At 43.0% G+C, this 27,647-nt stretch overlaps 1 protein-coding gene across 1 annotated transcript in view; it reads left to right on the top strand.

Annotated features, from left to right (window-relative positions):
* LRMDA (leucine rich melanocyte differentiation associated) overlaps positions 1–27,647 on the top strand; it is a 753,700-nt gene that overhangs the window by 273,625 nt on the left and 452,428 nt on the right.

Here is a 27,647-nt window from a genome sequence, read left to right as displayed (position 1 = left end):
CCAAGCCAACATTTGGCTTAGTGTGTCATCCAAACCCTTGCTCATGATTCAGTTCTTTCCTCACTAACCATGAGCTGTGGTCAAAGTTTGTTATTGTTCTACGTCAGTTTTCTGTTGAACCCTGACTGTTGAATTCACCTTCACATGTGTGTTGGTAGCTTAACTGATTTATTTACAAGGTTATATACAGCTGTGGGAGGTGGGTGGCGCTGTGGGTTAAACCACAGAGCCTAGGACTTGCCAATCAGAAGGTCGGCGGTTCGAATCCCCGCAAAAGAGTGAGCTCCCGTTGCTCGGTCCCTGCTCCTGCCAACCTAGCAGTTCGAAAGCACGTCAATGTGCAAGTAGATAAATAGGTACCGCTCCAGTGGGAAGGTAAACGGCGTTTCCCTGCACTGCTCTGGTTCACCAGAAGCGGCTTAGTCATGCTGGCCACATGACCTGGAAGCTGTATGCCAGCTCCCTCGGCCAATAAAGCGAGATGAGCACCGCAACCCCAGAGTCGGTCATGACTGGACCTAATGGTCAGGGGTCCCTTTACCTTTACCTTTATACAGCTACATCATAGGGTTACTAACACTGGCCCACACAGAATTTCTCCTAGTATAAGAGATGAGAGGAAAGAAGTATTCTGCAGGCTAGAGTGTACTTAAGGGGACAGTACATGCTACACAATCAGTGACTGGGGTGGGGTGGGGGAAACTTGATAGAAGATAAAACAGATTTATTACAGTATGTGTGTTAAGAAACATAACAGCATGAATGATCAGAACAGGAGCAAAGGGTTTTTGGATCTGGAGGGTGAGTTGTATATTTTATCCCCAACCAAATTTATTTCTATGGGAGAAGAAATTAACAGGTATTCCCTCGCTCCTCCCCCCTTCATATATATGTGTTTGTGTGTGCACACGCAAGCACACAGGCACCAAATGATCTTCAGCAAAATAAAATGGAAGATCAAGGGAGTTGCAGAAGCTGATAAAGAAAACAAGGGGTTAAATTTTTAATACATTTTTGTTCTCATCTTTCTTTTTTTTTAAGCCCTTGCATGTAAATATATATATTATGTATGCTGAGTATAAAGATAGCTCTGTCCTACCATATTGATTTATTAGATTCTCTGACATTTTAGTTGTGGTCGTTATGTTATATTTATGAGATGAATGTTGGATTCCCTCATTATGTTATCCTCATTTATTTTACATACTTTTATGGCTGGTTGTGCTCAGCTTTACATTTAAAGCTTTATTGCGGCTGTTAGTGTGGAGGGGAGGGGGGGAAGCAAGTGCTTACGGATGGGGAATTTACATGTTTACTGTCGTAATCATGATTTATTTAATCTTTACATATAAATATAAGGAGTCCCCCCCCCCCCGAAATAAAATATTAGTTGATTTCTAGGTCTGATCTTTCCCCCAGTGGGGGATTTTCTGTTGTGGGTGAGGTTTTGTGAAAAGGAGTGTGTGTGTCTGAGAGAGGGTGGGGGGAGGTTATGGCAGGAAAAGCATGTTAAGGTCCAAAAATAAGCACTCTTTCCCAACAAGGTGTGCCTTTCTGACAATCAAGCTTTCAATCATTGTACTATACAGCTTTCGTTGGAGGCTACACTGAATTGAGTTGAAGTAGCTTAGTGGTAAAGCACATTCGCATCCAGGAGGTCCCAAGCTGAGGGCTGCCAAAGATTCCTGTCTACAGTGCAGGAGAGCTATTTCCAATCAGTGTGCATAATACTGAGCTAGATGGGTCAATGTTCTGACTTGGAATGAAACACCTTCCTATGTTCCCATTGGTGCAAATCAGGGAGGTCAGCCAGATAATGGCCAAAGGTATATATCTAATATTTATGTTGTTCTCAAATAGGCAATCCCCATGCAGCTGCACTGTGTTGCAGAGGTTTTCCGGGCATGTTCTAGTTTGGACGCACAGTCTGTGTGGCCCAAGCTCATAAAGCTTCACCACTGCCACAGATGAACTTAAAACGTGTGCTAGAACACATCTAGCATCTCCCTACATCTCTGCATGACAAGGCAAGAGGGATAGTGGGGTTAAGGTGTCCTTTGATCTCTGCACTGAGGCACTCCCATGTTCCTCTATACACTGCCCACATGTGATAGTTATGCGTATTTTCATTGTTTTCTGAAACATGCAAAGAATAAACCTGCGAATTTCATTACACTAATGTTCCAAGGCATGGTGTTAAGTCAATTTTCATAAAGGTTCGCATGCCAAGGCTGCTATAGCTTTTTATACTTTGTTCACCCTGAAAACGAGTGTCAGCTAATTTGAACTAGGAGTACTGGGGTTGGAATATAGGGGATCAATAGCAGAACAGCAGCATTGATTTCTTTTCTTGGGGATCCTCTGTGACCAGCGTCACTTGTGCTGTGCAGCTGCCTTATAGACAAGGTACAGAAATATATTAGTTCACCTTACCTTTTTTTCATCCTCTCCCGCTGACTTACTCAAGCTCAAATAGTAAGCCTTTGGGGGAATTGAAAGTTGAGAATCTTGTAATTTATTACCTACTCACCACTCCTCTTAACCCCATGGACTAAAGCACGCCAGGCACTCCTGCCTTCTACTGCCTCCCGCAGTTTGGTCAAACTCATGCTGGTAGCTTCGAGAACACTGTCCAACCATCTCGTCCTCTGTCATCCCCTTCTCCTTGTGCCCTCCATCTTTCCCAACATCAGGGTCTTTTCCAGGGAGTCTTCTCTTCTCATGAGTTGGCCAAAGTATTGGAGCCTCAGCTTCAGGATCTGTCCTTCTAGTGAGCACTCAGGGCTAATTTCCTTCAGAATGGATAGGTTTGATCTTCTTGCAGTCCATGGGACTCTCAAGATTCTCCTCCAGCACCATAATAATATTATTATTCATCCTCTCCAACTAACTTACTCTTGCTCAAATAGTAAGCCTTTTGGGGAATCGAAAGTTGAGAATTAATAATATTAATAACAAGTAAATGATTGTTGCTGCAGACAAACCACTAACTGTAACCAGGGTTTGTTTTTGGTTTTACAGCTCTTTGGCTTGTCTGGAGGAGACAAACCACAAGTCTGGGTTCAGATGACTTGCTAAGCCAAATCGTGGCTTTATCTCACAGCAGCACAACAGCAGCAGCAGCAGGAGAACCAGGGGGAGAAAGCAGTAGCTGCAAGCTCTGTTTTTGCTTAGCACTACATGTGAACCACCATTATATACAGTGTAGTATATAATCCACTATTCAGTAACAGCAATGTACAATGATATCTTCACATTAGATCTGGAAATGTTTTACAACTACATGGATTCCAGTGGTCAGGACCCAGAATCTCATTGCCTTTTCTCCATCATTGCTTTTTGTTGTATCTATGCTCCCACTGTCTCCAGTTTCTGTGCTCTTTGCTTCAGTTCTTGCAAAATATTTTTTTAAAAAAAAGAATTCTAGGCTTCTAATGCTGGTCCTAGAAGTCAGAAATGTCATCGCCAAAAGAGATTCAGTTAGCATTATGATGGTTTATGTGCTGAGAGGGAGAATTACATGGCTGGTGAGGAGATGGGAATGGGAACGTAAACTGAATGGATAATAGATGGAGAGCAAAAGGGAAGTAAGTCAATACTGGTACGTCTATGTAAATGACCTGGGTTGGACTAGATGACCCTTCTGGCCTGTTCCAACTCAAAAATTCTACTACTCTACCAGTTACTGGGGAGTAAACGCCAAAGAAAGGCTTCCGGGGAAGCCATCAAGCTGGCAGTGGTTGGATTAAGGATGGAAATGGTGGTCTTATTCAGCAAAGTACTCATAGAGACATAAAACCATAGAGTTGGAAGGGACCTTGTTCTCAACATTGCATTTATACTGAGTACTGGATGGTACCAATGGAAATAATGCAAGTCAAAAGTACAAATTATTGAAACAGGCACCAATTTTAACTATGCAATCAGGTTTCACAACACTGGTTGCTTTTAATTTTTTGCTTGCCCTAACTCTCAAGCTTTTTATTAGTAACAAAAATCCTGAAAATATAAAATAAATTTGAGGCTTATAGAAAGCCAGTGCTTTACTAATGTCATACTAATTAACAATCAGTGAATGCCTGCCCAATTTTAAATTATTATTATTTTTAATGGCTGGAACAGGAAGTTGGCAGGGGCTTGAGCCTAAACGGGTTAAGTGACATATTGGATTTGGACCTGGGAGACATCGCACAGTGTTGTTATTGCTGTGACTGTTCGTGTGAGCCATGTGCTGTGCTTTGAATTTAACTATTAAGCAGTGGTTAAAATTAATCCTGTGTGCAGTTACCAAGGGAGAAAGCAGGCCAGAGATGTCAATAAATCTAGTGTGGTTTGAAGCAAATGCCACTAAATCTTAGTTCTTTGACTGCTCTCTGGTAGTGTCAAGAGCTGCTCAGCAAGACGAATTTGAGGGAGGGATGAAAAAGGTACGATATTAAACCACAGCGCTGATAAGTTTAGTTAAGAGGCAGGAGACGTGTCCTTGCAGTGACATTCAGTGGCTGATATTTGTTTCCCTTTAAATAATATGCTGTACATCTGTGAGAATGATGGCTTGGTGTTTGTGACATTGCATCTCCACCAAGGTTACTGGCTCCAGGACAAGCAGTCTCTCCTCTCTCCCTTTCTCTCACACCCTGTCAATAAATATCCACTTGTCTGAGAAAGTGAGATACAGATTTTACAGCTGACACCAGAGCATCTTCATTTCCAGAAGCAATGAGTTTCAACACATGTGAACGTGAAAGAGTGAGTGTGCGTGTATGTGTGTGTGTTTTGGGGGGCGGGAGGAATAAAAGGGATATATCTTTCAAGTCTGTCTTGTCAAAGAAAACCGTTATCCCTTTCAGACAAAAAAGCTCAAGGTCTGGCAACTATGTAACCAGGCCAGGCTACCTTTCCCCAAAAAAATGAACACTCCCACTTCACTACCATTTAATAAATGCTTATTGTTAAACCCTAGTTTCTATAGACCACTGTGTTTAATTTTTTTCTCCTTTAGAATGAAGCATTCTTCACAGCTGGCTTTTTTTAATGCCGAAAACGAAGGCTGCCCAGCTCATCATGTCCAAAATAAAAGGCTATTTGATTGTGCTCTCAGGTTCTGAGTATTCTGAATCAGAGTATGGCTCACCCACAAACTTCATGTACTAGGGAGAGCACTGTTCCAACCCATGGTAGTGTAGTAATGGCAAAGGATGGAAGGTCTACCATTGTAACAGGAAAGATGCATCATTTTAGAGTCATAGCTCTAAAAGCATCACAACGGGAAATCTCTAATGAGGCACTTTTTGTGCTGCTTTTTGTTTTCCCACTATTGCACAATGCATAGATAATGCTTTTACCCTCGACTGTCCCAATATTAATTCACGCTCAAACAGTTATGCACAAACTTCCAGTTGCTGCGAATAATATTGAACTTATACACGTTTCTTATTTATGTTCTTATTTTAAAATTTAATGTGGATATCTAAACCCCCCTTTCCAAATCCTTGCATTGTTCATTGGGATCCTAGTGGCACATTACTGCATTTGATTAAGTACACTCACTCCCACAGGTGAACTTCTGTGTACTTGACACACTGGTGTGGTGAGATGTTCACAGGTCCTCTGTAGAAATTGCTGGCTGTCAATTCATGTCTTTGAAGACCCACCCAAGAAATGTGGTAGCAACAGAGGTTGGCTATGGCCTTGAATCAGATGGTGCTTTTTAAAAAAGCACTCTGCAGTGTAATGACTGAGAATAATAAAAATAAAAGCTTTTAGGAGTGCATTGAATGGCAGCCCATCCTCTGGCTCCGTGGTGGGCCAGATGGTAGGCTGGCCAGACCAGAAGTGGAGAACAGCTGCATGTAAAAAGCAGGGCTCATATGGAAGATAAAGCCTCCACTGGCTGTGTGTCCACAGCAAGTTCCAGGTGGGGAACAGCAAGGGAGAATGACAGAGAAGGATAAATAGAATACCTGTGGGTCCAGGTATAGGTAAGGAAAATGGAGAGGTGAGAGAAGGGGGCAGGGCAGGATGTAACGGCAGTATAGAGACAGAACAGAATGGAGAGAGAAAAGAAGACCATAGCTGCCAAACCTTTCCCAAGAGAGAAGGGGAACAGATTAGCAGAAGAATAGGTGAAGGTCTGTGGCAAGCCAGTGGTGAGCCAAGAAGGTGGAGACAGAAGAGTGAGGTAGGCGGGGTCCCCACTCTACGGAAAACTCAGGAATTACCAGGAGGTAATGAACCTTTTGTAATAAGCGAAATACAGATAGTGTCTTGGATCAGCCGAGTCAGGGGCTCACCAGGTGAGGAGCTTGCCAGACACCTGGGCGTCTGAAGATCCCTGGAACTTGAAAGAGAAAGGATGGTAGCACTCACAATAGCTTTAAAAGATGAAAATACATATATTATACAATCAAAATACCACAATAAAATCCATAACCGGAACAGAGCATAAAATCTAATAGGAACCACAATCCATTCATTTAGTTGAATTGAAAGCTAAAACCATCTTTAAAAGCTAAAACAGGTCAGCTGCAATAAAACACAGCAGCAGAAATTAATAAGAGTCTTATATGATGTGAAATCAGAATGGGAGGGTGTGAAAAAGGTTCAAGAGAACAAAACTGCCTGGTGCTGAAAAGACAGTAAGGTTGGTGCCTGGCAAGTGTCTCTAGGCTGTGCTTTGGTCCCCATATGCTGTTGGACTACAGCCCCCATCATCCCTAGCTAGCAGGACCAGTGGTCAGGGATGATGGGAGTTGTAGTCCAACAACATTTGGTGACCCAAGGTTGAGAAAGGCTGCCCTAGGGTGAAGTTGTGGAAGTGCTCAATCAACACCAGGAATAGACTGCCAAGGGCTAGCAAACTGAAGCCCAGTCAGACAAGATGGAAATGGTGAATGGTTCATTCCCCTTTGGTGGTTTTCAACTCATTCTGGATGAGTTTTCACTCCCCTCTAAAGGATTGTTTTAGGGGATGCTTTTAGATAGGCCTTGTCTTAGGATGCTCAAGGGGCATCTGTGGTGCAAAGTGCCTTCCTCCAGTTGTGGCCTCTTCTCAGGAGGAGGCCTTGCAGTCAGTTACACAAATTTTTATTGTGTGCTAAGCATGAAATAGCAGCAGTATTGATGATATGGGCTATTCCTATTAAAACTGGATTCATATGGTATGATTTAAGATTTAACAAAACTGACAAATGGTCAAAGTCAGAAATGGAAGCGAGTTATTTTGTACCTCTGAAACCAAGTGGAAATTATTTATTTATATTGTTATTTGGGCAGCTAAGAAACAGTGCTTCATCGCTAGGTATCTCCTTAAGTTCAGTTTTGTTTTGTAAGCAATTTATTATTTTTGAAGTAAGTATAATGGAGTTGCTTTTTGTTTATTTTTAATTAGCAGCTATAACTGAATTGTGATTAATGTAATTGTAGTTATTGTAAAATCTGCTCTTTAAATTAAAAGGGGGTGGCAAGTGTGGTTGTTGATGGCACTAGTTGCCATTGGTGAACTGCAGCCTTCACTGAACGAGGTTGGCTGCCTTATTTGCTCTTGTTTTAGAGTACTTGACCATAGGTCCACCATCCATTTGATAACTGAGAGTAATCCTGTGTGTTCAGGTTATCAAGTGATCATTATAATTACCATCTGAATAATGCAGAATGTGAACTCACCTGCAAATGCAAAATGGAACTGCATTGCATTGGGTTGTATTTGCTAGCTGAAAAGGAGTTGTATAGTAAACAGATGTTTTCACCATGTTGCTTGTGAATTTTCACCCACTCTTCCTCCAACCTGACTTGGTCTTCCTGCCCCAGTGTTCTAATTTAGAACACTGTAAATAGCTGGAACCTATTATTGCTATTTTCTCCCAACTATTTTGTTTACACCTAACAGGAACTATGCATATAAACTGCAAGAGTGGTAGCATTATGAATTACTGCCAAGCACATGAATTTTAAACAATGGCATGAGACCCTGACCCAGTTAGCTGCTCTTTAAGGTGTAATGTTACAGTTGCTAGTGCTGATTGAGGAGGTTGTTTTCTACATTTTGGCATAGGCCTAACAGACCCTATGGCACAAAAGACGGCCTTGACAGTTTATGGAGTCTAATAATTAGGTTTCAGGGAGACTAATCACACATTTTCAACTGCTGTTTTGGAAAAAGAAAAAAAACACCGACTAGCTTGCTACAGATGTTACTCTCCTTTAATTTACTGATGTGCAATTTTCTGTTCATAAGTCAAGGGAAAATGAGAGGAGCTGCTCCCATTGAATATATGGTATTTTAATTGACTTACTGGAATAAAGTTTCCAAATGGGCACATAGGGAGTTTCTTACATTATTTCCTTTTGTGGTAAGATTTATTGTTGCCTCCCTGTACACCACTTTGTACTTTCAATCACACTATATTCAGAATCCATAATGGTTTACCTACTTACTGGTATAATTCTAAATTCATAGATTGCCAAGGAATGTGTGTGCTTCATAATCCTATATTTCATGGACCATGTATCAAAGTATTATCTCAGTCTTTAGCTATCTTTCTTTTGTTGTAGATGTGGTTAATAGAAGAAATAAAACCATGTCATGGCAGTACAATAAACCTTCTGCTCACCCCGTAACTGAATTATTCTTGCTAATTACAATAAACATTCATTTTCTTGTTTATATGTACAGCCCCTCAAACTTTAAATTTATCATTTCCCCCTCTTACTTTTGATGTTGCTGATGCACATTTAATCTCAATTTATTTCAGCTAGTCATAGTTACAAAGCTTAATGTATGGAAACAATATTTATTCCAGCAGCTGTTAAAAATCTGTGGATATGGATTAATGTCAGCTTCTAAATGTGCAGTACTTTAGTTAATTCCATCCAAGGACAGATGATATCATCCCGTAGGAAGGAATATATTAGAAACTGTCAGCTGAAAGGTAGTAAAAGTAGGTGATATGTTATAAGGAGGACTAAAAGGTCATTCAAAGAAGAGATATTGCTAATAAGTCAATTAAAATTTTTGCACTGACATTTTACAAATTTCTGGGTAAGCTCTAAAACATTTTCTAAGCTAGCTAAATTCACATCCCAGATTGGAAAAACAGAAGTCATGTCTCTTCTCCACAAATCCTACAGGAGATGAGTGAATTGGGAGTCAACTACCCTGAGATAATCCACTTGGAGGGAGTGAAAAGAGGGGGAGGGGTTGATCATGCAACCTGCACAACCAAATCAGCATATTATTGAAGAGCTGTGCTTTGAAGTGGGGGCCCTGAGCCTTAAAATGCCATTGGTTATTTTGTGAAAACAGAGACTATCTGATTTTGGATAGTCCCATTTTGGATAGTCCCATTTTGGACCTTTTTTTAGCTAGAAAGCTATCTCATCCTATTTTATTATGACTCTCTTCCTGTGCACAGGGTTTGTCACAGCTTCTTGCCAGGATCAGCTGGGATTTGAACCATGATAAGACACTCTGGTCTAGACAGACTGCAGAGGTTTACACTTCTCCACCCGGTTGTTCCTTTCCCTCTCCACCCTCCTGGTAACTAGTGGTATTGTTGCATTGTGAGTTTATTCAATTCTGTAAATGACAAGCAATAAAGTAGGGAGCGGGGAAATTTTCAGTACAGTGATATCACATCCTATGCTATTTACAAGATGTTGGGGTTGCTTAGAGCCTGGTAACCTGAACAGATTTATGAAGGAAATTGAAGTGTGCTTCTGACTAATACTTTTATTTATGTTTCATTTGAATGTTTACATTGATCAGTGCTCATTTTGTTTAAATACTGAGACTACTGAGAAATGGGCAAAATTAAGTCACAGGAAATTATTATTTTGTTTATTTACAGTTTTATTCAAGAATATTAAAACAGTAGACAAATATTATTAAAAGAGCCGAGACAGAGGAGGAAAAACATCATTAAAAGCAGATCTAAAAGTATATTGCAAAGTCTTTGTTTTCTATATTCCACCTCCTTGTCCTTGTCTGCACTTTTATGTGTATCCTTCGCCTTGTTAACTGCAGACTTGAAATTTCCTACAAAGCGTGTTCTCACTAAAAGAGAGCACGTGTTGCGGATGGGGCCGAACAAAACTCCACTTGGTTGCCAGGCAGTATTAGATTCAAGGGGCCTGGAGCAGATTGGAGGATGGTGTTACTGGGGTAAATTTGATGTTGCCAAGTTAGGGGTGGGATCAGTGGTTATTTAAGCAAGGTCCACAGCTTTCTCTTTCTCTTTCGCTGTGGACATCGGATCACATGGAGCACTTGGACTGTCTGGAGGACAGTGATGCAAACTTCTCATTGTCTGGTTACATTTCTTTATTTCCCCCTTCTTTTAATCCTCTTTAGTCCCTTAAATAATTTAATTCCCCTTTTTCCTGTTCAATTTCCCACCCCACCCCTTACCCTGCCCTGTGGGAAGATTCTCCCTGTATCTGTGGCTTGCCTTTCTTTCGCAAAAAGGTTTCCCCCATTTCTCCTGTTGTAAATTGTGGGGCTAGTCAGGGCTGTTCCCAGCTTAGCTGGAATCACTTTCGTTTATAGCACCCCGAAGGTTGGCTTTATTTGAGTGTGTGCAGCGCTGTTGGCCAAATTTTAATCTAGCCTTGGGCGGGAGCACTATTTTGAGTTCCTTTAATATTGCTATGAGACTAAGATTCTCAAGAGCAGAGGCATGGAGCCCTATTCGGCCTGGGCATAACTTCCGAGCCTAAGTATGCTACAGGTAGCAGTTAATTGTTAAGTCTCTGACCTCTCTATAAGAATGTACCTGCTTGCAGGCTCAGTTGCTGCTAATGTATATCAGAGGGCGGCAGAGGCTCTCTGTGCCTCCAATGACTATGAGCACTCTGTATATGCTCTTGAACTATGCTGTTTCTGAACAAGTTTATTTTCTTTAAGTTTGTTTTGCCCTGATAGTGGCGACTGCCATTTTAGAGGCGAGCCATTGTGGTTTAGTGGCTAAAGTGTAGGACTAGGACCTGGGAGACAGGGTTCATATCCCCCTCTTAGCCATTGTTATAACAAAACAAAACAAACTGCTCCTTTTGGGCTATTCTGTTGCTGGGTAGTTCGGTCCATAAAAGAACTTTGGGTTTCTTGAAGGGGTGCTTCCCTCTAAAAGGGCAAGCAGGGGTACCTGGACAAGCTGTGGGCTGCTTCAACTCTGCTATTTCACTGGAAACATTTATGCCTGGCCTGGCAGGTGATCCTAGGGCTTTGCCCTAGAATTCGATGGCCTGGAAGCGTTTCCGGCCTGAATAGTGTCCCCATGTGGTCCAGGAAGCATTGGTTTCACCAGTTCCTTACATTGTTTAGTTTTTGCGGACTATGACTGGGCTTTTGCAAATGCCTCAAGAGCTTGCCTCTCCTGCAGGGGATGACTTGTGGACGCCCCAGGTGTCTTCTTCCAGAAGAAAGCATCTTCGAAGGCTGCAATCCAGGAGGAGGGCAAAGAGGAGCAGGGATCATGATTCAGACATCACCTTGGACCTCTACAGGGGTCAGGGTGAGGCTGTCCCGGGTCTTTAGGGATCATCCTGGATAACTCAGCTGGTCAGCGCATAGTGCCGGTAATGCCTAGGTTGCAGGATTGGTCCCTATATGGGACAGCTGCATGCTCCCCCATTGCTCTACCTGGACACTTAGGTCCAGTGTCGAGGGCCTTTTGGTGGTTCCCTCACTGCGAGGGATGTAACAGGCGCCACGTTTGCAATATGCAAGCGGGAGAAAGCACCTTTGTGTGCCCGCACTGCAGTTTGCTCTGTGCGTTACAGGGCACAGCGCTGCACGGGCTGCATTTGCATTGCATTGCGTGAGAGATTTGCATTTGCATTGCACAGAGGTTGTGCGCATTGCACAGAGGGTGTGAGTGCATTGCACAGAGGGTGTGTGTGCATTGCACAGAGTGTGTGTGCATTGCACGGAGGGTGTAGTGGCATTTGCACAGAGTGTGTGTGGTTTGTTTTTTTTTTTTTTTTGCATTGCACAGAGAGTGCATTGCACGGAGTGTGTAGTTGCATTGAACAGAGGGTGTGTGCAGTGCACGGAGTGTGTAGTTGCATTGCATGGAGGGTAGTTGCATTGCACAGAGTGGGTAGTTGCATTGCATGGAGGGTAGTTGCATTGCATGGAGTGCGTTTTTGCATTGCACGGAGTGCGTTTTTGCATTGCACGGAGTGTGTAGTTGCATTGAACGGAGTGTGTAGTTGCATTGCATGAAGTGTGTAGTTGCATTGCATGGAGTGTGTAGTTGCATTGCACAGAGTGGGTAGTTGCATTGCATGGAGGGTAGTTGCATTGCATGGAGTGCGTTTTTGCATTGCACGGAGTGTTTTTTTTGCACTGAGTGTGTAGTTGCATTGAACGGAGTGTGTAGCTGCATCGCACGGAGTATAGTTGCATTGCATGGATTGTGTGAGCACTGCACGGAGTGTGTTTTTGCATTGCACAGTGTGTGTCTGAAAAGGAAGCTGGCACGGCGGCAGTTTTGTCGGGACTTTTTTAGCGGTTCTGGCCAGCGTCGGCCCTGTAAATTTACGTATTATGATGGCAGCACAAGATGCCCCCTGCCCAAGCAGGGCTGGAAGCTGGCAAGCAATACCTCAATACTTTTTGCCCATATTCCCATTTTATTTAGGGATCCAGTTGGATATCGTTGCTAAAACATACCACTTGCCTATGGAGAAGCTGTCTGCCTTGAAGGAAGTTATTTTGTAATACTTCCTCTGTAGCAAGTGATGCTTCATCAGATCCGATCTTGCTGGGTCACTTAATTAATCTTGCATGCAGAGTGGTTGCCCCAGGCCGCCCCTTCCCTTCCCACTAGGCCAGGCTGCCTGCGGCCTGAGGTCCCCTTACCTTTCTCATGCAATGGGATCTCATGCAATGGTTGCAATTCCTATATGTATGCAATAGTAGTTGGCCATGGCAGGATACTTGCACAGGGATTTTTCAGGTTCATGCTGATGCTGCTGGATCTTTGCCCTTTGGTTTTTTATTGCAGGGGCTGCTGGTGTGCAAAGCCATGGCCTCAAGCCCGGTATGGTGAGGCAATCATGTGACCTAACTTTTGAGTTTTCCCCATTGTAGTAGCAGTTCACATGTGGCCCGAGGAGTTCAGTGACCATCGGATCTGCTTTTGGTCTGATAACCAGGTAGTGGTGAGCGTCTTGGCTAAACAGTTCTCACGCTCCAGCAGAGTCTCCGCCCCTCCGCTCATGCTTTTGAGCTGCACCGCTTAAGGTTTACTATTGTGCTTTCTGCTCTCCTGATTACGGGATCCTCTAATGATGTCTCTGACACTCTATCCCATTTTCAGATGGAGCGCTTCAGATCCTGGGCTCCAGACTCAGCTATTGCCAGACTTTTCCAGACCACCTGTGGCATTTTGACAACAATTAGTAATTACAGAGAGCAGCAGCTTCCATTTCCCCTTCTGCTTTTAGCTCTTATGGGAAGGCCTGGATGGATTTCTTAGCCTTAAGCTGGCAGTCCTCGGCCATTCAGATGAACTGGCCCCCATCCTCTGAGCAGATCCTGCAGTATTTGGTCCACCTGCCGCAGATTGGGCGTCCTGTTATAACTATAAGAATTCAGTCCGCTGCAATGTCTGTTATACTGAAGCTTTATTTTTCAGAGACCCTTGCATAAAGTTTGTAATGTGCAGGGCCTTGGAAGGTTGGAATAGGCTCCAACCTCATAGGACAGTGGGCAGGAAGTCGGTCAATTTTACCTAGGCAGGATCTGCAACAAGTTAAAACTTGTCTGCTGGTAAAAGATCAAGGCGAGACTCCTTTCAGTATTCCATTGCATTTTGGGCACTGAGGGTTGGGGAAATGGTTGTTGGAGCCAGCACAGGGCTGAGAGTCTGGAGGCTTATTGCTTCAGGACTTTTCCTTATCTGCTTTGGAGCTTGTCATTAGAGTTGGGAACTCTAAAACAGAGTTAGTGGGCAGGAGTGCCACAATCAGGCTTCCCATTACAGATGAGGAGGGCCCTTGCACGGTTATGGATACCAGAAAAAATTGGCTTTTCATTCCCCTGGGGGCTGGCCCACTCCTAGTGCATGAAAATGGGTTCCCGTTAGCCAGGCATTAATGTGCTTACGCCGTGCACCAGTTATTACAGCCTGCGGCTTGCTTACCGCTGAACACTCCTCATTCCTTCCGAATAGGGCTGCTGCAAAGGCTGCACACTGGGGGCCTGTCAGTAGACAGGATTGTGAATACGGGTCATTGGAAGTCTGACACTGACAAGGGTTATATCAGGAAGTGTCACAGTGATGTCTGTGCTGATGCTTGTCTGTTATTTCCTTTTCTCATAGGAGCAGTGGTGCACATTTGGGCCACAGCATTGTACACTGGGCTGGCAAGCGCGCTGACAAGTCTGGACTGGGGCGCCATCTCAGTCTTCCTGCCCATGTGGACATATACTGGATGTCCAGATGGGGAATGCTTTGGGAGGAGGTCCTTCCTTTGGTGCGGTCGAGTGTGACCTGTGCAGGTCCTCCCGCAGGGCTGGTGGTACAGCTGGGCAAGAATGATTTGCTGTCTTCCTCCAGCATAAGTTTGCATTCCTGCATGCAAGAGGGCTTGGATTGAGTTGATGGCAGCTCTCCCTGGACTCAAAATAATTTAAGGCATTTGGTTCAAGGTGGTCTGGAGGGGGGGTTGGAGCACCTGTCCCCTCCAATGCGCAAAGATATTCCATTAAAGGAAACCAAGGATTTGCCATGCTTTGTCAACCCCTTTCGAGGGGTAGGGCCACGCAAGAGTCCCTGGGAGCATTTGGGGTGAGCTTGAGTCTGATCCTGGTTCATTGCTCCCCCACGCTGTTTACTTGTACTGACGATATGGTGGGGCCCAGTCGTCAGTGCTGCCCTGCTGAGGTCAGGTGCAGCTAGTCGGGAACCAATGCCTAGACAAACTACCACCGAGCAGGCCAGAAAGCATGTTAATATGGCGGTGGAAAATAAAATAAATAAAGTAAATCAAATAAAATAAAATAACATATAAAATAAAATAACAAATAAAATAAAATAGGTCCTTGCTTTAGGTGGTTCTGTGATATTGCACCCTGCTATTTTCTTCAAGACTGTTCCCCTCTTTGGGGCAGATGGGGGGTGCATCTTTCCCCTATGGGGAACGACACCTGGCGGGATGCGATTGCCTTGGGATTCATTGCTCCCCCACAATGTTGCTGGTACTGACGATATGGTGGGGCCCAGTCGTCAGTGCTGCCCTGCTGAGGTCAGGTGCAGCTAGTCAGGAACCAGTGCCTAGACAAACTACCACCAAAGAGGCCGGGAAGCATGTTAATAAGGAAGTGTAATATAAAATAAAATAAAATAAAATAAAATAATAATTAAAATAATAAAGTAAAATAGGCTTTGCTTCAGGTGGTTCCATGATTTTGCACCCTGTGATTACCTTCAAGGCTGCTGCCAGCTTTAGGGTGAATATTTCCCCTATAGGGAACGACACCTGGTTGGCTATGGTTGCTTTGGGATTGAAGGATGGGTTGCATTTGTGAGTGGTTTGGCGGTGAGCTAAGGCTCTGTGGCGGTTAGGCATTGGTTAAATTGGTTGGTGGAGGGGTATGGATTGGCTGTGCCTGCCCCTCCAATGCTGCTGCTGCTGGGAATTCCGTTAAAGGAATTCTGGGGCTTACCATCCCTTCGTCCAAACCCTTGGAGCAGGGTGCGGGCCGTGTAAGTTCCCAAGGAACAAGCAGGGAATAGCTGAGGGTCTGTGTCGCAGTCCCAGCTGTCCCTGGTCTTGTTCCTCCACACGCTGACTCACGGGAGTCAGCGCTGTCCCCAAGGCGGGGGGGACAGATAGTCATAACCAATGCCTAAGCAACCACTCTCAATTTGTATGAAAATAAAGTTGTGGCCAAAAGTATGCCAAAAACCTTAAACAAAAATTATGTGTGATGTGTGAGTTATTGGGGTAGGGGTTTTGGGGGACCTCAGCACGCAAAGCGTGTTCTCACTAAAAGAGAGCACGTGTTGCGGATGGGGCCGAACAAAACTCCACTTGGTTGCCAGGCAGTATTAGATTCAAGGGGCCTGGAGCAGATTGGAGGATGGTGTTACTGGGGTAAATTTGATGTTGCCAAGTTAGGGGTGGGATCAGTGGTTATTTAAGCAAGGTCCACAGCTTTCTCTTTCTCTTTCGCTGTGGACATCGGATCTCCCGCCCGCCCTCCCTTGCTTGGGCTTGCGCCTTGACCTTGCTCTGCCTGTCATGGGGTCGTTCGCCTTGGTGCGGGGGCCCAGTAGGAATTTTTCCAATTGGCTGATTAGTGTGTGCCTTTTGGGTTTTGCCTACTGCTTAGCAAATCGTCACAACTTGTAAGGTTGGCGGTTAGGCATTGGTTAAATTGGTTGGTGGAGGGGTATGGATTGGCTGTGCCTGCCCCTCCAATGCTGCTGCTGCTGGGAATTCCGTTAAAGGAATTCTGGGGCTTACCATCCCTTCGTCCAAACCCTTGGAGCAGGGTGCGGGCCGTGTAAGTTCCCAAGGAACAAGCAGGGAATAGCTGAGGGTCTGTGTCGCAGTCCCAGCTGTCCCTGGTCTTGTTCCTCCACACGCTGACTCACGGGAGTCAGCGCTGTCCCCAAGGCGGGGGGGACAGATAGTCATAACCAATGCCTAAGCAACCACTCTCAATTTGTATGAAAATAAAGTTGTGGCCAAAAGTATGCCAAAAACCTTAAACAAAAATTATGTGTGATGTGTGAGTTATTGGGGTAGGGGTTTTGGGGGACCTCAGCACGCAATGCAGAGTGCATTATATTCTGTTCCTCATATTGGAAATTTCATCAGTATTCTACTTTCCCACAGAATTGGAAAATTGCCAGCTATCCAGAGATGTTAAGCACCCATTGATTCACCTAGAATCTTAGAATCATATAATTGTAAAGTTGGGAGGGACTCCAAAGGCCATCTGGTACAACCTTGTGCAGTGCAGGAATCTCAGCTAAAGCATCCATGAGAGATGGCCATCCACCCTTTGCTTAAAAGACCTCCAAGGAAGGAGAACCAATCACCTTCTGAGGGAGTCCGTTTTACTGTTGGGCAGCTTTTACTGTCAGAAAGTTTTTCCTGATCTTTTGTCAGAATCTTCTTTCTTGTAACTTGAAGCCATTGCGTTGGGTCCTACCCTCCAGAGCAGGAGAAAACAAGCTAGCTCTCTTTTCAAGCTAGCTAGCCCTTTAGATATTTGAAGATGGTTATCGTATCTCGTCTCCATTTCTTCTTACCCAGGCTAAACATACCCAACTCCCTCAACTGTTTCTCATAAGGCCTGGTTTATATACCTTTGATTGTCTTAGTTGCCCTCTTCTGCACACATTCCAACTTGCCAATATCCTTCTTGAATTGTGGTGTCCAGAACTGGACACAGTACTTCAGGTGTGGTCTGACCAAGGCAGAATAGAGCTGGACTCCCCCCCCCCCCCGCTTCATCAGGGCAGTATACATCTGTTGATGCAGCCTAGAATAGCAATAGCCCTTTTTTTGCTGCTGCGTCACACTGTTGACCCTCCAATGTCCTGGTGATGAAAATCTGGATCTCCCCCCCCACACACACACATGTGTGTGGCACAACCTCAGCCATGGCAGGCAAGTGGAAACTCCACCTTCGGGGCACTCTACCTGCTGCTCCCCTCCACCACCGCCAGGTACTGAGCATGAAAAAGAGGGCCAGTTTGCCCACCCACCTCAATCCCACTGCACCTGTTTTAGAGCTGGATTCTGTATCCATCCACCCCTGCAACCTGGTACTTGAGCTCAATGGAGCTGTTTCCTGGCATACCCTGGTAGACGCACTCCCTGCACCTGGCAGGCAGCAAGAAGGTGAACTTGACATGCAGGGTGGGGTGGGCATCACTGATGACCCTTTGGAGCACCCCTAAAAGCAGCAGCAGCCTGAGCACAGAGGCCATGGCTGCCATCATCGCTGGGGTCCTTCCTGCCACCAGAAGAAGAGCAAAGCTGAGCTGCCTGCTTGGAAAAGAAGTAGTCATGCTTGGGAGGCAGGCAGGCAGCAGAGGAAGCACAGAATTCAACTCCTGCCTTCCACTATGATGGCGCTGTGCACATTTCTCTTGTTATGAGCACATTAGGGTATTGTGCTCTTGTGTGAACTTGTGCAAGAGTGTGGGACCAAAAGATGGGACATTCCAGTATCCAATCAGCAGCCGGGGGGAGGGGCTTCTGTAATTGTGCTAAACCAGGACTGTTGATGGGTATGTATTTTTGTAGTTGGTTGTTCCATCCAGGTGTAGAACCTTACATTTTTCTCTATCGACATTCATTTTGTTAGTTTGGAGCCAGTTCTCCAATCTGTTAAGGTCGTAAAGGTAAAGGGACCCCTGACTGATAGGTCCAATCGCGGACGACTCTGGGGTTGCGGTGCTCATCTCACTTTATTGGCCAAGGGAGCCGGCATACAGCTTCTGGGTCATGTGGCCAGCATGACTAAATCACTTCTGGCGAACCAGAGCAGCTCATGGAAACACCGTTTACCTTCCCGCTGGAGTGGTACTTATTTATCTACTTGCAGTTTGACATGCTTTCAAACTGCTAAGTTAAGGTCATATTGAATCTTAATTCTGTTTTCAGTGGCATTAACTACCTCTTGCTGTCAATGTGGTAGGCAGAGATTTCATAGGGTAAGAACCTCACTTCCTTAGCTGGGCTGCTCCATGGTGTTTTTGTTGTCATACACCAGACTTTGCTCGGAGGAGGGAGCCGAGTTTGTGTTCCCTATCACTCCAAATAGAATCTTTGGTAATGTCTGAGCATGACTTTAACAACTGAAAGTGTTTGTCTACCCAGTGAAACCAGAAATGGCCATTGCTTTATCATAAAATAAGCAGAGACTTTGTCTAAATCATGTAGCTCTTGGAAAGCCAAATTAATTAGGCGGAGATGTTGCAGATTCCATGAATGAAGCCCTTTTTTTTTGCTGCTTAAGCTACTTTAAAAGTTTAGCATATATATATAATTGGAGTACTTTTGAAATGTGCTTCAACCATGGCAGTGAGTGATTTAGTCTACCATACTGCTGTTGCAGCAGTTTTTTTAAAAAAAATCTTCTATCTGGAAAAGTCAATTTTATTTCATTCTTTTCATCCCTTTAAGTCTTCGTTGTATTATTATTGATGGATATAAGTGGCTTTTAAAAACATCTAGCCATCTGTGTAATATGTTTCTAATGATCACTCTTGATCAGATATTTTTCAGTATGCCACATTTATATTAATCAAAGAGTGAACTGTTTTCTAAATTAATGATATTAAAGTTGTCCCAGCTTGATAGCAGTGAAGGGGCAGTGGTGTCTTTGAAAAAGATTTGTTAACTTTAAGGACTTTCTGTTTCCAACAGACTCCTTTTGGGAATGAGATGCACCTGCTAGAAATTGAGTGCAGCAATACAAATTTATAGTGTTAATTTTTCACTCTTTCAATGTCCAGGTGCTGCTGCTACTGTAGATGTAACCAGAGGTCAGTTTAATTAAGATCGGCCCTTTTCTCTTGGATGATATGCGCTGAATTGTTGTCACTGAGGGCCTCTCATCCTTTTGTCCAATGCCAGCAGCTGGTGACAGCTTGGCAAATTATGAGTTTCTTGGCTTAAAACAGACTAAATTGCAGACAAAACAAGCCATCAGCTGAGTAAATACCGCACCTCTGTTTGGCTTCATGGGAAAGGAGGAGATTAGCATGAGTACTTAGTGTTCATAATTACTAGTAAGAGGCAAATAGTAGGCTCAGGCTGACTGGAGATTGTTCCATTATATCCAATTAACACCCACTTGATTGTTCTTAATTACTTGGGTTTGATGACAGCAGAGCAGACATGTCATTCTTCAACCGTACAACTACCACCTGGGTCACTGATATACCTACACACAATGATAAAACATTAAGTTCATTGTGAAAGGGCTGTTGAATATTGTGGCTGTTATGTAATCATGGGCGGCGGGGGGGGATACAGAGTCTTTTGTTTATTTCTTAGCTCTTCTTCATGAGCTTGAACTGCTAAAATGGAATTCTCTTTCGCCAACTTTCACAATGCCGGGGGGGAGGGGATGACATAGATATTGCTGGGAGATAGTATAAAATAAAGGTGCTGGTGATAATCAGAAATAAGGTTAAATTGCCTGATTTGAAACTGGCAAAATGCTGTGAATGAAGAAATGCAACTTTGGGCACAGGGACTGTTTGCTTGTTTGTTCCTTGAAGTAGATTAATTTTCACCCAGACCCAAACACTTGTTTTGAAAATTCAGAAGGCGGGGGCTTTAGATATAAATGCCACAGCCATCTTTTTGCTTGCATTGATCCCTGGGCAACAGTAAATAGAAATTAGAGTGCACTGGAGCTAAAGTTGGAAACCTTTCTGTCTTGACCCTAGCAAAAACCACTGAGTTTTTTGTGTGTATGTGTGTATTTGCCATAACAACCCAGCACAGCCACTCTTCTGCAGTTTTATTGCCAAAGATGTGATAAAGTCAGTTGTGACGAGTGATAAAAGGACCCCCCAACAGTTCATGTGCAACTATCCTTCCTTCCTTTTTAATTTTAGACTGTTTGCTTTAGCGATTTCCCTTTTCATTCAACTCCTGTTGTTTATAGCAGGGAACTATAAATATTTGTCCCTCTTTCAGGGAACCTCATAGAGCCAAAATATGAGCTTTTCATTTTGATCTGAGGTTAGCTGATTTCAGTTTCATGTGGTCCAGTTTAATTTTATTTTCGACTGAATTTTTCTTGGAATCCTTCTGAGTCCACCAATGCTTGAAGGGTAAAAGCCAGCCTCGCTACCTTTTATGCTGTGCCCTTAGCAACTTTAGAAGGCTATCGGATGGCATTTGTTGGTTGTACCTTGGGGACAAGGAAGATGGGGCTTGTGGATTTCATGTATATTTTCATTTTATTTCATGTATTTATACCCCACTTTTAGGAAGTCTTAACAAGGCAGCTTACAAAAAAGTAAACTAAACAATGATAGTAAAAACAGTCAAATATATACAGTGAAAGAAAGTGCAGCTAAAAGGATTCATGAAAGCCAGTCAGCACACACAGATTTGTAAATTGTATCACCGGTCTCCCCACCTTAGATCCAAATAATTGAAGCACAAGGATCCACTAATTTGTGCTAAATTGATAAAGAATGCAAACTCAGGACCTGCTAAAATTTAGGGTACAACTGACCTGCGCTAAATGATATTGAGTGTGTACCCTTCACAGTGCTCCATGATTTCATAGAATCATAGAATCATAGAGTTGGAAGAGACCACAAGGGCCATCGAGTCCAACCCCCTGCCAAGCAGGAAACACCACCAGAGCACTCCTGACATATGGTTGTCAAGCCTCTGCTTAAAGACCTCCAAAGTAGGAGACTCCACCACACTCCTTGGCAGCAAATTCCACTGTCAAACAGCTCTTACTGTCAGGAAGTTCTTCCTAATGTTTAGGTGGAATCTTCTTTCTTGTAGTTTGGATCCATTGCTCCATGTCCGCTTCTCTGGAGCAGCAGAAAACAACCTTTCTCCCTCCTCTATGTGACATCCTTTTATATATTTGAACATGGCTATCATATCACCCCTTAACCTCCTCTTCTCCAGGCTAAACATGCCCAGCTCCCTTAGCCATTCCTCATAAGGTATCGTTTCCAGGCCTTTGACCATTTTGGTTGCCCTCCTCTGGACACGTTCCAGTTTGTCAGTGTCCTTCTTGAATTGTGGTGCCCAGAACTGGACACAGTACTCCAGGTGAGGTCTGACCAGAGCAGAATACAGTGGCACTATTACTTCCCTTGATCTAGATGCTATACTCCTATTGATGCAGCCCAGAATTGCATTGGCTTTTTTAGCTGCCGCGTCACACTGTTGGCTCATGTCAAGTTTGTGGTCAACCAAGACTCCTAGATCCTTTTCACATGTACTGCTCTCAAGCCAGGTGTCCCCCATCTTGTATTTGTGCCTCTCATTTTTTTTGCCCAAGTGCAATACTTTACATTTCTCCCTGTTAAAATTCATCTTGTTTGTTTTTGCCCAGTTCTCTAATCTGTCAAGGTCGTTTTGAAGTGTGATCCTGTTTTGCTTTACACTAAACCCTATACTGAGTGTAATGCTTGAGAGACAGCGAGTTTTTGTAAAAAATTGTATCATCAAACACCCTCACTCAGTGCAATTAACATTTTCAGATATAAAGGATTTTGGTTGCAATTTGGCTTTATCCACCCCACCCCAGCAGTTGCTTTCCCCCCTAAGTTTAGAGGGATGCCTGCTTGGTTTCATCGTGGCATCTTTTTTTTGGGGGGGGGGTGTAGGAGGAAGAGAGAAAGAAAGAGGGAGATACTCATGTATATTCTGTTGTGCATATAGAACATGCCATGTGGCCCTTTGAATTGAGGTCATCTCTAGTGGGATAGCTTTATAATTCCAGTCTATCCCTTCCTTCCAGGTGTCCTTTAAGGGAGCGCTTTAAGAAGTTGTACTCAATTTAACTTAAGACATAAGTAATTCTTCCAATTCAGAGCAATGGCTCAGAACCTTAGTAAATGTTCGTCGTGCTAAGAAATTATCTTAGTTTCCTTCCCAAATGTTATTTTATGTATTACTGTAATGGCCTTGTTCTCTTAGATATGGTCGAATGGCTATATCAACCAGGCTCATTTTTATGCTGTCTCTTGGTTTCTTCAGTTTGCCATTCAGGCATCAAAGCATGTACCGTTATCTAATTTTCCTGGAATCTTACTCTCTCCCCCCCCCCGGTGTAGTTCACACATTTAAGGCTAGTACAACATACCACTGTTGGCTTAAGGGGAGTAATATTGGGCCCTGTCAGAGGTACATGGAAGGGGACATGTCTGGTTTCATTTGCTGTTCTTTTCTTGCGTAGACCTACTTGCGTCTGTGGGCCCACCCTTCTCCAATTTGTACTTCTGATAAAGTTCATGCCAGAATACGTTTGTTGTTAGTCTTCAATGAAACGTCACTGCTTTTGTTTTGTTTTTCAGAAGACAAAGCAATTTAATTCCTTAAATCCCTCAGTCACTCACTATTAAAAATTCCTGTGTATACTACTGTTACTTAATAACCACACATATTAAATTAAAATATTTTTAAAAACATGTGTTTTGAAAATGTATAGTACAATGTACATACAAAGCACGGTATTTCAGAGTGTGCACTGTACCAGAATATAAATGGAATTGCTTCTAAATTAACAGCAAAGGGCATTCTTAAGTGTGAAATACCTAAAGAGGAGGAAAATGTTTTCACTTTCCCAGTTCATGATGAATGTTAAGCCCAAACCATGGCTTAGTACGAATGAGAAAATGTGCAGGTTCCTTGACAGAAGATTGTAGCCACTTTGCTGCTCCCCTGGGCTTACTGCCATCACACTACTTTGAGCTAAGCCATGGTTTGGCTTAGCATTATGTCTGAATCAGGGCTCATGGCTTTTATCCCCCAAACAAACAACAATTGGAAAGTTGGAGGACAAACATTGGCTACTCTCAGGATTCTTCTAGCAGTTAGTTACAATGGATGCACATATTTACAAGCTAGGTTTTATAAACTGTTTTTACAGTAAGAATAGCATAAAGTGGCATACAAAGATTTAAAACTATACAAGAAACAATATAGAAGAGGAAATGAATAATTTTTCCAGTTACTTGCAGTATAATATGTGAATCGAGCCCCTATTTACTAATTCAATCTATGATCCTTTGCATGTTTATTTGGCTGCATTCAAGACAGTGAACTTTCTTCAGGGTAGTCATGCATAGGATGATAATGAAAATCAGCACATAATATGTTTATTATATTATTTATATATTATTTTTCTTAAGTCAAAGCCCAGCCCAAGTGGTTTATACATAGAGTGAAAACAACCAAACATTTGCACCACATGAATACAAGCAGCCCCTGTTTACACATGTTCAATATGTGTGCGGCCATGTATAGGCGCATTGCGCCAAACCCAGAAGTGACATGGAAATGTCATAAATATGTCACTGAAACTTCACTAAGAGGGCAGAAGGGGGGGCTGGATGGGGTGTTTACAGGCTTTTTCAGTGGGTTTCAATTACACGCAATTTCACTGACGCGTGTGGTGCCTCAGAATGTAACCCCTGCGTAAACGGGGCCTGCCTGTACAAAAAATGCAGCCCTTTTACAATAAATTTTCAGAATCCCTAAAAATGAGGAAGAGAAGCTGAAACAGTAATTCTAAGATGTTGCATATAGATATTTATGATTTTAAGTAGCTTGGGTTTTTGACTTGGGCTGTAAATTTTCAGGCATTCATTTTGATGATGTGGGCATTAAACTAGCAAAATGTCACATTAACTTATCTGAACGCTGATTCTTTATTCAGTCAGTTCTTGTGAGGGGTGGGTGAGAAGGAAACAGGCTTCATTTATATTGGTAGTCCCCCCCAAAAAAACTTAAATTACACTGAAGCATTTGGGGAGGATGACATGTGTGCATCTTTGTCATATCTTTTATCATCACTACCATTTCTCCATCTAATACAACTTGTAACAAACGTGAACGTTAATTACAGTTAACAAAGCAATGTGATGTGAAGTGTTCATATATTTTTTTAAAGGAAAGAGCCAACCCAATCAGTGAGATTTCATCTTACGCTGAGCTTCCAGTCAAAGTTCAGAAGTCAGAAATCAAGTACCATCAGTTATCAAATTATGTTAATGATTCTAATGAAAGCTTCTGGTATTTTGCTCAACACTGTGTTACTATTATGGTTACTAATAGGACAAGAAAAGCTGATAGCCGTGAATAAATTAAAACTGACTGCTAGTGTTCTTTTTTCATATTTGACAATCTGTTTAGTTACTGAGAGTTTTCATGTAGGGCTCGTGTTAGGGTACAGAGTGTATATTTTAATCATATTAGCACACATAAAAAACTACTTTCACATATTATTAAGGCTGTGGGATGCAAACCATCAGAACAAAATAAAATCAATGTGAAAGGCCAACACATACCCGACAGTTGTGCCTGGGTTCTGACTGAGGATTGGGCAGCCAGTGCTATAGAGATTCCAGGTCACTGTACAGAGCTCATGATTGCATGAATGCCTCCCCCATCCAGTGCGAGAAAAGCCCTAGAATTTTCCATTAGAGAAAAGAGATGTGGAGTGAGGGAGAAGCTAGCTATGGGGAAATGGTGCCAGCTTTCCTAATGCTCCAGAAAATTTGCATGCACACACAGACTGCAGGAAGTTGCAACAACTTTCTGCTATCCCAACCTATATCATGCCAGCCCCATCACTTGTGATTTTATTTCTATTTTTACCTTTACCAATGTTACATTATTTCATCACTTTTAGGTAATGATAAATATACAGTGCAGTCTTTGTTAAGTAGTTTAGCAAGCATCTTAAGTTGCAAATGCTGCTGGACTTTGTCAAATGATCACAGCTATTTTTGCCAGTTCACATCTCTTGGAGTAAATGGAGTTCCTTCCAAACACTAATACAGTGGTACCTCGGGTTAAGTACTTAATTCGCTCCGGAGGTCCATACTTAACCTGAAACTGTTCGTATGTAACCCGAGGTACCACTGTACTGGTTTGTAAATTATCTTGCCGTATCTTGGATCATTTTTGCACCCTGTCTTAATGTTTCTTGAATCATTTTTGGCGCCATCGTTCCAGCTTTATGTAACAATTTACCAGGAAGCCCATTTAATGAATATGGGCTGAGGGCTCCTTAAGGTCGAAAAGGGCAGTTTACATTCTAAAACTAGGTCTAAAACCAGACTGGAGTGGATTCAAATAATAGTCTCATTCAGAAAACTCTGGAGCTGATATGCAGGCGCAGCAGATTGAATACAGGTTGATAGGTCTTACTATTGCCAGGGTCAATGGTAGATTTATTTAACAAGGGCTTCACCACAGCCTCTTTCAGAACTTTGGGACCCCTTCCTCCCTAAGGACAGCATTGACTACTACTCATAAACAAAGACTATGGCATGCCAAAATTTGCCATTTTAAGCAGCCCATATGGACAAGAGTCAGCTATGCGCATGAATGTAGAAAGAGCCCTATGCTCAGCCCAGAATTCTTTTCTCACAGTGGCCAACCAGTTGGCTGTGGGAAGCCCACAAGCAAGACATGAGTACAACAGCCCTCCCTGTTACTGTTCTCCACCAACTGGTATTAAGAGGTAGAACCATCCAGAGGGGAAACCATCAGTAGCCACTGATATTCCTATCCTCCATGAATTTGTCTAAAGCCATCAAAGTCAGTGACCATCACTACCAATTGTGATAGCAAATTCCATAGTTTGTGCTGTATGAATTCCTCCCTTTGATTTGTCCAGAATCTCTCATCACTGAATGACCATTGTATGTGTTATGCACACAACATATTATGGAGCATTATGAGTCTGCTTTATGTCCTCAAGGCCAACAATCCAAAAGTGTCTTGACTAGACAGAGCGACTGTATCCTCTATCTCTGAACTTGTTTCAAAAGTGGAATCCAAGTTAGAATGCATACAAGTGATTTTATCTTCACACACTTGTCTTCAAAACAGTCATAGTCAGCCACTGATGGTTCTGTCATTTCCCTGCCGTTGTCTAATTGTAGAAGGCCTTTCATCACCTGGAAGAGCGTCATTTGTTGATATTGAGCAGACTGCTATAGGACTAATGGTTTTGATTAGTTTTGTTCCTTAAAATGGTTGGGATTCCTAGAATTCTGTATCTGTGCGAAGTCTATTCCTCTTGTGGATACGACAAAACATTTTATGACTGTGTGAGTTTTTGTATGCGACATCTTCCTTGCCAGATGCAGGAATAGAGTGGCCAGTTCATAGATCAACATGCTGTGAAAATGATATAGAAAAGGAAAATTTAAAAAAGCACCACCTGATTACTGGAGCACAAGATGTATAATTAATATAACACTAGATACTAAGATTGCATTCAGTAAGAGAGACTTCAGCACTTCTTGATCCATTTTATTTCTGCCACACCAGGGGCTAAAAAAAGTAAAAAAGTAAATGCGTCAGTAAGGGATTTGACAGTGTGTTACGACAGTCATCAATCCTTGTGAGCCTTGTGGCCATAAATAAGCTTCATACCGCGCCACACTAAAGAGGACAGTTTCTCTTCTGCAGGACATTGAAAATGTCGCAACTAGGGAATTGTTTGTCCCTGTCGCCACGACAACGCCACCATCACTTATCATTTACTTTCACACCAAGTTTTTCCCCCTTTTCTTTTCTTAAAAAAACCCCCACACTGAGGTCTTTGTAGCGATAAAACCAAGTCAACATCGGCCCAAATTTTCAAAGCCGTTATTCTAATTACAATGAGGAGCTATAGATTGATGAGCTTAGTTTTTCGCAAGGACTGGTGGCAGTTAATTCCTGTGACCTGTGTGGCTCCAGTAGTCTCTTTTCGAGATGGAGTCTTGGAAGTTCGATTATTAGTGACATCTTGTAAGTGAGAAGAAGCTTATCTCTCCAGAGAGTGTTGATAACTTGAGACAAGGTTTAACTAGCAAGCAGCGAGACAGTGTATGGCAAATAAATAAATAAATAAAGCCCCGCATTCCTGATTTTGCTGCAAGAGCACAGTAATGAGGAAATAC

This window comes from Podarcis vaucheri, assembly GCF_965113315.1.
Source record: "Podarcis vaucheri genome assembly, chromosome: 5".
Taxonomy (NCBI): Eukaryota; Metazoa; Chordata; class Lepidosauria; order Squamata; family Lacertidae; genus Podarcis; species Podarcis vaucheri.
The sequence above is the reverse complement of the archived record's forward strand: the minus strand, read 5'-3'. Positions and strand labels throughout refer to the sequence as shown.